This window comes from Zalophus californianus, chromosome 12 (genome assembly GCF_009762305.2).
Source record: "Zalophus californianus isolate mZalCal1 chromosome 12, mZalCal1.pri.v2, whole genome shotgun sequence".
Taxonomy (NCBI): Eukaryota; Metazoa; Chordata; class Mammalia; order Carnivora; family Otariidae; genus Zalophus; species Zalophus californianus.
In genome coordinates, this window is record NC_045606.1 from 80,961,024 (window position 1) to 80,972,535 (window position 11,512).

Consider the following 11,512-nt stretch of genomic DNA (forward strand, 5'->3'; position numbering starts at 1 on the left):
AAGATCTGGCCTTTGCCCTATTCCTGAGACATAGTATCTAAGCCCTTTGAATGTCTTGCCTGATGAGTTTCTTTGCTTATATGGGATCCACATATATACTATCTGCTTTGAACCACAGCAGATAGTAACAGTGTGATTTATTGTATTTTGGGTCATGAAGTACAGCTTGATCTCTGGAAGAGCTGGAGGGTAAGATCAACCATGCATGTGGTCAGCCATATCTACATGATAAAGCACCAATAAAAACTCTGGGCACCTAGACTCTGGTGATCTTTCCTGGTTGGCAACGATCCATGTATATTGACACACATTGTTGCCAGGAGGAATCAACACTCCACTGGGAGAGTACTACTGGAAGCTCCACATTTGTAACTGTCCTGGACTTTGCCCAATGTGTCTCTTTCCTTGGCTAATTTTAATCTATATTATTTCACTGTACTAAACTTTAACAGTGAGTGTAACAGCATAAGTGAGTTCTGTGAGTCCTTCTAGTTTAATGATCAGCTCTGAGAGTAGTCTTATGGATCCCGGAATAATTTGCAATTGGTGTTAGAGTGAGGGTAGTCTTGTAGACTACTTTCTAATTTTACAATACCATTTTAAATTTTTATGTTGTTTTCATCTTAACTTAAAGCAATCTAGTTTTGAATTAACGCCAACTTAATTTCAATAGTGTAAAAAATTTTACTGCAGGATAGCTCTGCTCTACCCTTTTTATGCTATTATTGTCATACAAATTACATCTTTATACATTATAAAGTCATTAACTCGGTTTTATATTTATTGCTTTATATAATTGCCTTTTATATCAGAGAGGAAAAGAGAATCAAAAAACAAAATGTTCATACTCTTTTTAATAGGTAACTATGTAGTTACCTTGACCAGTGCTCTTTTGATATAGATTTGAATTATGGTTTACTGTTCTTGTTTGTTTGTTTAATTCAGACTGAATGACTCCCCTTATTATAGAAAAGCTCTGCTAGTGACAGTTTTTCTCATTTGTTGTTGAACTGAAAATAGCTTAATTTTTCCTTCATATTTGAAGAATAGTATTGCCAGATATAGAATTCTTGGTTTACAGTCTTCAATACTTTGGCTATGCCATCCAACTACTTTTGGTCTCCATAAGTTCTGAAAAAATTTCAACTGTTAGTCTTAGTATCCCTTATACTTTCTCTCCTCTCACTTTCTCCTGCTTCTTTGGAGATTCTATTTCTTTAGTTTTTGACAGTTCAACTCTGATGTGATTAAGTGTATAATTCTTTGAGTTTATCCCAGTTGGAGTTTGTTAAGATTTGTGGATGTGCAGATTAATTATATTCACTAAATTTGAAACTTTATTGGCTATAATTTTTTCGAATAAACTTTCTGCCTCTTTTTCTTTCTTCTCTCTTTAAAAGACTCTCATTGTACATGTTGGTATGCTTGATGGTATCTGTGTGCCTCTGATATTCTGTTCATTTGCTTTTGTCTCTTTTTATTTCTGCGTTCAACTGGATAGTCTCAATTTATCTTTATGTTAGATGCTTCTTTCTTCTGCCTGTTCAGATATGGTGGTAAGTTCCTCTGGTGAATTTTTCATTTCAGTTATTGTACTTTCAATTCCAGAAATTCCATGTTATTCTTTCTTTTAGTTTTATATCTTTATTACTATTCTATATTTGTTGAGACAGTCTCATACTCTAATTTTTAAGATATGTTTTCTTTAGTTATTTGCACATATTTATAATAGTGCATTTAAAATCTTTCTTTCATAAGTTCTATATGTGGGCTTCCACAGAAACAGTTTTCTTTGGCATTTTTATTTGCTTGTGTATAAGCCATAATTTCCTGTTTCTTTATGTGCCTCATGATTTTTTGTTAACAACTAGACATTTTAAATAATAGAATATGGTATGGTATCCCTGGAGATCAGATTTTACCTAATTTGTTTGGATTTGTGGCTGTTGTCATTGTAGGAGTTGTTGATGATGATTGTTTGTTTAGCAATTTTCCTGGACTAGTTCTTCATAGCTCGTATTCTTTGTCAAGTGCAGCCACTGAAGTCTTTGCTTCACTAACTCAGTGGTCAGATAATGATTAGACAGAGATATCCTTAAATACTTTCAACCAGGCTTTGCCTGGGAATTCTGATGCTCTGGGGAATGCTTTTAATGCTCCAGCAGGAGGTTTATAATTCTAACTTAGACTTCACTTTCTGCTTGAACAGACCCTCAAGGTCAGCCACAGGTGAGAATTTAGCCCTTCTCAAGTCTTCCCAGTATACAGTACTGCACCTGTGTGTGACCTTTATATCCCTAAGAATATATCAGATCTTTAGCTTCCCACGGAAATCTCTTTCTCAATTAGACCTCTTAAGACTTCGGTCAGACTGTTAGCCCCAACTCATAACACCGTGTCGGTCATCAATGATGTTAAACCACTGCTATTGATTGTTGTCAACAAGTGTCCTAAAGATGGGGCTGTTTACAGAGTTATTTCTGAATCAGATCAAGTAAAAGCAAATTCTGATAATGGAACATGTTAAGGTACTGCTACACACATCAAATAGTGGCAGTTTTCTCCAAACCACTTTGTCATTTCTGGTGACTGCTAGGTTTCTGTTTTTTCATAGGTGCTTTACTCGTACGACTATTGGTTTTCAAGGCTACCACAGAGATAAGAAGAAAAATATGCGAATAGGATAAGTGAAAATATCACAAAGCTCACTTTTCTTACCAAGATTCAGCCTTTTTTTTTCCCTGAATAAACTCTCCTTGGAGTGTTATAAGCTTTTGGTTCATTTCCAAAGTTCTGAAAAAGTGTTGATTTTTACATTGTTGCCAGGGTATTGTATTTATAGAGGAATGCACTTTCACAGGTCCTACTTCCATCATTCTGAAAGTGCTTTCCTCCAGAGCAAACTATTTTTAGTTGATTGATTTTGTATGTAAAACAATTTGATCCAAATATGAAATGTGAGATTTACATCAAACACTATGATGCAGAGTGGAAAAAAATCAAAATAACAGGAAAAATTAGAGAGCAGATTCTGATGGCTTATTTTAATTTTTATCACCAATTTCAAAATGAATGAGTGAATGTGTGTGTGTGTGTGTGTGCATGCGTGCGTGTGTGTGTAGTTGTGTATATGTTTGATTCACCAGGCTTTGGACCTGACTATGAGACAGGTTCTGAAGAAAAACAAAATTAATATCCTCTGTGATTTCATTATCCTGAACCTTCCAGAGGTTAATGGGATGTGTTTTATAAGAAACCATTTTGGTCATACTTATATTGACCCATATAATATCTGCTAGTCTAATAGAAACACACAATGGCAGGTTTCCCTGTAGTTTACGAACAGCTAGCAATGCAGTAGAATTTCCATTAGTCAGTGAGAGTCAGCTGCAACCCCAGAGGAATGAGATGAGATAATGTGCAGGATGATATCCTTATGTTGTTCTGAAAAGCTCAATTATGAACACAATGCATTTATTTGGTTGCTGTATTATTAGTATAAATGCTGCATTTTGGTGAATTCTGGAAATATCCTTTTCTTCCCTTGGATATTTTAGTGACCTTGCACCTCAGCGTGTGATTCAGACAACCTAGGATTCTTTGGAAGTGTGAGAGAAAGAGAGCAACAGGCAAAAACTGTCTTATGCCAGCAATTTTGAGACTCTTCTCTTCAGGGAAAGAAGTCCCCTTTCATCTCCTACGTAATAACTGTGACTTTCATTTTATCACAAGTGGTATTTAATTCATCTAGTGGTTCCTGGTCTAATCCAATTTGTGACTAAACTACCAACTTGATAAAGTGAGGTGAAAGGGGTTAGGGAAAAAAAAAAGACACACCCCAGATTGCTATAATTTATGAATGTTTAATTTGAGAAATCTCAAAGAGGAATCTATTTTTCTTTTTCTCAAAGGAAAGGCACAATTTATTATGGTGACTTTGATATTTTTAAAAATGTGTGCTTTGCATACATTTGATACTGTGTGCTAAATGAAGATAAATGTTATAGCTATGTATAATTATATTATGTTCTCTCTACTTGCCCCACGTAATTTTGATGAATTTACATTTATCATTATATTATCTTAAAATAGAAATACATATGTGAAAATGTAACCAAATGATTTAGATTTATAGAGACTGGTTTTCAGTGGCTCTGCTTTGAGAATCCTAATATTTCTTTCATACCTAAATTAAATCAGACACATTTTAAGAACACCATGTATGCCAGCAGTGGTGGTGATAAAAATCTCAGAGTAGAAATCCAAAGTTCTTTATTTCAAAATAGCATGTTTTATCCAATTAAAAGTAAAATGATGTCAAAACCAGTAACACAAGATACCTGCAAATAACCACATTTGGGAGCTTTAACTCTACCACTGTTATCATTTACCAGTTACTTGGTTGTTGCCCATGGTTTCTTCAGATTTTTTACTTGAACTTGTGGTGTGGCTATGTGGAACCTAAAAATATAGACCTACTATAATAGCTTTGAAGAATAACTTACATTATTAAATGTGTTACTTAAATTAACTTAGAAAATAATTCATTTCAACAAAAAACCTTTAGAGATGACTCATTCTTCTAGGATCCAGTTAATGATATATCTTGTGGTTTTTTTTACAAACCAAAATCAATACAAGCCCCATTCTATTATCAGCTAAAGAAGTTTGGTTTTGAGTCAGTACATCCCTTGCTTATTATTATAGTACCCTAGTATAACCCTTGAATTTGAACTCTAAATAGGAGAATAATTCCTTTTGTAGCTGGTATTATTTTTTTCACAAATATGGAAAACACTGTATCTTTTCCATGGTTAGAACTGAATGCCTTGATTTCATATTTTATGAACTATGGTTAGCTATTTAAATAAAGTGGAAATTCAATAAACTTGTGTCTTTACATTGGGAAATTCAATAAACTTGTCTTCACATTCATCATATTTTATGAACTATGGTCAGGTACTTAAATAAAGTGGAAATTCAATAAACTTGTGTCTTTACATTGGGAAATAATTTATTACTAAAGTACTAAACAACAAACTGTGCTTTATTCACTACATTCCTTATGTAATGTGTGCATGTATGTTTGTATTTCTGTGTGCATATATATATTGTTAATTTTGGTATTAGTTAAATAATTTCCCAGGCATTCCATGATGATTTTTAGAGTTATATTTATTTCTATATATTAATTAGTAAATAAATTAGACAAATGTTTAAGAAATTCTAAGATTTTTTACTTAAAATTACCTTATAGTTGAGAAGTTTAATAAATTATATATTAGTTCCAAAATATCATAATTATATTTGATTTTACACATATATTCATAATATCAATATATATATATATTCCTCTAAATTATCCACAACTAAAGTTGTAATTTTTAGAGATTATCAAATTCCTGATAAATTATTAGACTTACTGAGAATAAATTTTACCTGTAGGATTTATGATCTAAAACTAAAAATAAACTATTTAAAAATTTTTTTTCTGCAAATAGGAATGCTATCTAAACCACTTTTGTAGTAGGAGACAATTTTAAAGTTTCTTTTAGTAACTTTGTTTTAGTAACAATGAGTAAAATAGACATTTCTAACATTTTGTTGTAGGGTAAATTTTATTTGCACCATTAAGATACCTGATTAGGTACTATATCATACAGAGTTCTCTAGAGAAACTGAATCAATAGGATATTAATGTGTGTGTATATTCATAATATATATATACAGACATATACTCAAAACATATATTGATATATAGATATGTTTTGACTGACAATATATACACATACATTTTTATATATATATGTGTGTTTTAGTATAAATAATCCTATATGTATCTATTCCTCTTATATAGATACAGATATAGATATGAATATAAATATAGATTTATTTTAAGGAATTGCATCCACAGTGGTAGCTGATGAGTCTGAAATTTATAGGTCAGGCTAGTAGGCTAGAAATTCAGGTAGGAATTGATGTTTCAGTCTTGTGGCAAAATTTCTTCTTCTCCTGGAAACCTCAGATTTTGCCCTTGGAGACCTTTAACTGATTGGATGAGGACCACTCACATTAATGGAGGGTAATATTCTTTACTCTCAATCAACTGATTTCATTAGCACACAGCGCATGTTAACCACATTAACAAACAACCTTCACAGCAATGCCTATATTAGTGCTTGATTAAATTACTGGATATTATTATAATAAAGCCAAGTTGACACATAAAGCTAAATACCACAGGTACATATCTATGAATGTAGCAAATCAAGCTCTAATTGCTTAGATATATATTTTTTTCAATCTCACTAAATTACATCTGATAGATGCTAAGTATTTTCTGCAATAATAGCAACTAAATACACAGAAGAAAACTTTACACTAGTAGTTAATGAGTAGATACCTGATTTTTCAAATATAAGAACAAACTGCATATAAAGGATAACATCCAAAAGCTTTAAATCAGATAGGAGTTCAAAGGTCAATTCTGCCACTTTACTTATTAATATTTCCTTGAACAGTTTGTGTAATTCAATAGCTTCAACTAGAAAATAGAGTTAATAATATGTCTGGCACATAATATGTCCAGCACATCATAAGCACTCCCTAGAAAATAAGTTTGATATGGGAAAGTATTTTGGTTTTTCAGTTGCATTTAAGATCAACAAAAAAGATGCTTTTGTTATTTATAACCCATAATCTTTCTACTACTCAACCATCATCCCCCTACTCTGTCTTTTCTAAATGGAGTGAATTTTAATAACTGGAACATTTTGTTTCCTTAGCACAAATTCATTCTTGGTATAAAGAACTTTCACATACTTAGAGGATATTAATTGTTGGTTTTGAAAGAGCCAGGGCAGAACTAAATAAATTTACATGCAGAATGAAGGACCAAGAATAAAGTATTTGAGGGGGCTGAAGGCTGGAGCCAAAAGGCTGGAGGCTGGGAAAGTTGATAATCTGAAAGAAAAAGAATTAGAAGGAACATTTAATATGAACTATTCACTATTATTACACAATATTCCCCCTTCCTCTAAAACACACTTTCAGTAAAATTCACACTTTCTACTTTGTCTTCTAGAATATATTTTATTCTAGAGGAATAAAGATACTCCAGATTTGATGCCAGGTAATAATAATGGTCATATTAACAGCTGCTTCTGAAAAAGAACCATACTAGCATTTTTATGCTAATCATTTTTTCCTGGCATGAGAAGAATAAGGGTAACCAATAAAAGAAAAGTGAGTGTCTAAACATAAACTTGATTATATACATATAGAAATAGTGTATGTGACAGGAGGCATTTCAAGTAAGTAGAGAAAAGCTAGGTTTGTTCAGTACTATTTGATGAAATGGTGAACTCTTTGGGGAGGGCGAAGGCCTTACACTAGATAATTTCAAAATGGATTATAAGTGTCAATATTTCTTAGCCATGATTATATGAGATAACTCAAGCACTAGAAGGGCAGGGAGGCTTTTTCTATCATGTTTATTGATGTGCCCCCTCATTCCTAGAAAAATATCAGGTATATGTTTGGTATTTAGCAAATTTCTCCTGCAATTTTCTTCTAATAGTTCCAGGTCAAAACTAAGTGGCTATTGATTAAAACCATTTCAACAGTTAGAGTCCACCTCTACCCCATATTACCTAGAAATAATGCTTCTTTACTTGCATGATCAATATCTCTGAATAATCCTGAGTAAACATATGCTATTCAGTAAAACCTAAAGAAATTTTCCAAAATTTATGGACTTAAGAGGGAAATTTTGTTAATCTGTAGACAATATGGACACTTAATTAATATACTCCATTACCAGACAACTAGTCTAGCTTTTAGTGCAAACTTAATAAATGTGCATAAAATAAAAGGATCATTCAGAATGGATGTAATTTTCCAAGGTATATTCCATGGAGGTGGTAATTGAAGGTCTCAAAGAAAATGAGAGTCATTGGTGGAGAGGGGAGAGTAGAGTAGAGCTTTTCAACTGGTGGCAGTGAAATGAGAAATGGATAATTAAGGCTTGAGTTAAAGTTAAACCTTCACACCATCACTGGGAGCGTCAGTCCAGGAAGTGATGCCGAGCCCTCAAGGCCTGACATCACTTACCAGGAGCCTCAGGGAACCCAGCAGGCAGACCAGCAACAGCCGCAGTTTGGCTGTCACCACTGTAAGATGAAATGGTTTTTGGAGTGTGCTCAGAACTAGGGTGACCTTAAAGCTTTGTGAGAGTTTCAGCCAGATGCTGAAACAGTGCAGATTTACAAGTGGATTAGCTTAATCAGAAGTCCAAATTGAAAGAAATGGAAAATCGTCTCTCATATCCAAGTTAATTTAGCATAAAAATATAATTGATAGTGAAAATATGAAGTTAAAACCACCAGTTAGACCTCTCCTTTATCACTAATAGCTTCCTCGCTTCAGAATTGCAGTGCAAGAGTGTTCTTACTATAGAAGTTCATTGAAATGATAGTTGCAGATTAACTAGAATAAAGTGACTTTCTTCCCCTTTCCCCCCAACAAAAACAAAACAGTGGGTTGGTTTCTTGTTTCAGTGTATCTATATGAGGGTTTCTTGTTATTAATCATATGGAATATGAATATTAATTTATTATTCATACCATATTAATTAATCATATGAAATACCCACATCATTATAAATAACTTATCTTTGTAGTTTAGAAATCATATATATTCAAAATTATATATTATGAATTAACTTATAGGGAATTTTGAACCTCAAGATTTTTCTAATAATGTACCATGAGTAATGCATAAGACCAAAACAACTCTAAGTCCTCAGATAATAATTTATGACAGTATTCCATACTGGTGAGAAGTTCCTCTCCACCACACCAGAGCAAGAGAAATTGCTGACACATTGCAAAAAATGGGTCAAGTAATGTTGTTTATGTGACTTCATAAAAATATGCATATAACTATATAGTTTTAATATATCTAATATTCTAATATAAAATGCCATTTTAGAATTCACTAAAAGAACACACACTGAATTTCAATTTGCATTATTTTTTAGAAACTGTAGAAAGATTGCTGTATCTTCTTTTTATCTTTCTCAATTATATATACATGTTGTTTTAGCCAAATTTCTTTGACTACTCCTCCAAGAAGCTATAATTAATTTTTCATGTTCTCATGTTTCTGGAGACTATCATCCTCTATGAATTTATTTTGTCATGTCTTACTATTACTTACTTTTTTGTTGATGAAACTATTTCCCCCTAGGGCAGCATGTTTATTAGTGATTTTATTTTCACTTTATATTATTATACTAAATCCAGTATTTCAGAAGAACTGAGGTAATTTACAAAATCAAATACTTTTACTCCTAAGAAATTGTGTGTAGCCATGGAAGTTTTGCAAAAACCACATAGTAATTGTAATGTCTAACTATTTTAATTTTTTGTTTTAAGTATGAAAAAGTTCATGAATACAAAAGAAAACATAATATATGTTAATTATAAATGTATTAACAAAGACACAAACACCCAGTTAACCCAACAGCAAGCCTAGGATAAAACATTGTATTTTAAAGATTCCAAGAGTCACTCCAGGATACTGTCGATCCTCCCAGAGATGATTAATATCTCTAATTTTGAACTTATTGTCCAATACTTACATATATATCCCCACAATATAGTATTAGCTTTGTCTATGATTGAATTTTATATGCATGAACCTTATTGTTTGGGTATGAGGTTATATCAAATTAGCATTTTTCTTGCTATTTAACAAATTTATATTTTTTATGGAAAAGATCTTCTGACAACTTTAGCATTGATCTAAATCAATGCTAATGTTTTGAGAAAATTTTCTCATCAGTCCACACAAACATTTGCAAAGTACACTTGGTGGCATGGGATGGTATCCCAAGTCTATAGTCTAAGGACATCTTGAGTCTTAGTCTTTAATTCTTTCAAGTTATGCTTTTATTTTTTTTCTTTGTATCTTTTTTTATTATTATGTTCAATTAGCCAACATATAGTACATCATTAGTTTTTGATGTAGTGTTCAATGATTCATTAGTTGCATATAACACCCAGTGCATACTTTTAAAAAGCATAAGAAAATAGTAAGTTAATTTAGAGGTAAACTGTAACCCACACTGAGGGGTAAGGGAAAGGAAGAGATAGTGAGAAATATTCTGGACCTAGTATGAGTGAATCAGATGATGATTCTACATTTTCTGTGATATAAATGAATTAGCTAAAATAAGTGAATTCTAACTTAACCTGAAAGTCTTTGTTTTTTAACTCTATTTATTAAAATCACTGATTTTATTCCAGCATTGAATTTACTTTGAATTATTTATTTATTAGGCATTTTAATATTTTTGAGTGCCCCTTAGGTACTAGGTCCTGTGGACAATCGTATATGAGCATGAGTCAAAAAAGTAGAGTAGAGTTCATCATAGATCTTGGAACCTAGTACCAGAGAAAGAAATTAATCAAGCAATTATGTAAATAATTTTATGTATATAAACTATGATTGGGTTCTGAATGAAATCTGATTTGAGGTAGTGATGTAGCAATCTAATGTCTATCACTGAAGATGCACAATGAGAGCAGAAAACCATACTATTTTCCTTCAGTGGTAACATAAGGTATAGAAATGTGAAGTTAGCCTTTGATTCTAAGCAGCAGTTTTCTTAGTCACCAAAAAACAACAAACAAAAAAACACACTTTAACCAACTATATAGTCTTAGTTATTCCTTGGGCTTTAAAAACTAAATCATAAGAATATTACTTATCTATAATTCAGACTAAAGAAAAAAAAGTCAGCTCTAAGGTCCTGGTCAGACAATAAAAGAAAAAAAATTTTTTTTAATTATAATTATCATGTTGCTCAAGACCAAATTTTTATTCAGACCTTCACTTCTAATAAACTTACATTTAACAAATTTCTGTTTCCATCTATCTAAGCATTATGTAGTGTGCAAAATCAAGTAGGAATCTGTAATTTGGAGATAATGATGATAATGAATAAGTTATGTTTACTAAAGACAATACTAATTGTAGACTTAGATGCAATAATTTCTTAATATCAATTGAAAGCTGGACCATAATATTTAATAAACTGAAAACACAGTTTATGGCTTCCTCATCGATAATCAACATTCTAAGAATTACTTTTTTTCCTATTTTTCCATTATTTTCTGTTCTTGTTCCACTGTTCAAGAGGATCCTATAATCATTCAACTATAAAGGCATCTTTTTAAATTACCATAGAATGATTTATCCATGTACTATTTTCTTTTTTGATTTACATGGTTGTGAAATCAATAGAACCATGTTGTTCTCTTGCAGATTCTAATGATAATTGGTCAGATGACTTCAGTATCAGAATATTACATTTCATCAACTCCCGGAAGGATAACTATAAGACTTCATTTACTTTAGCATTTACTTTGAGTCATAGTCAAATCTCAATGTTGTCTGTTCTATTACAGCAGTAACTTTGCAAAGATAGAAATGAAGACAACCAGGA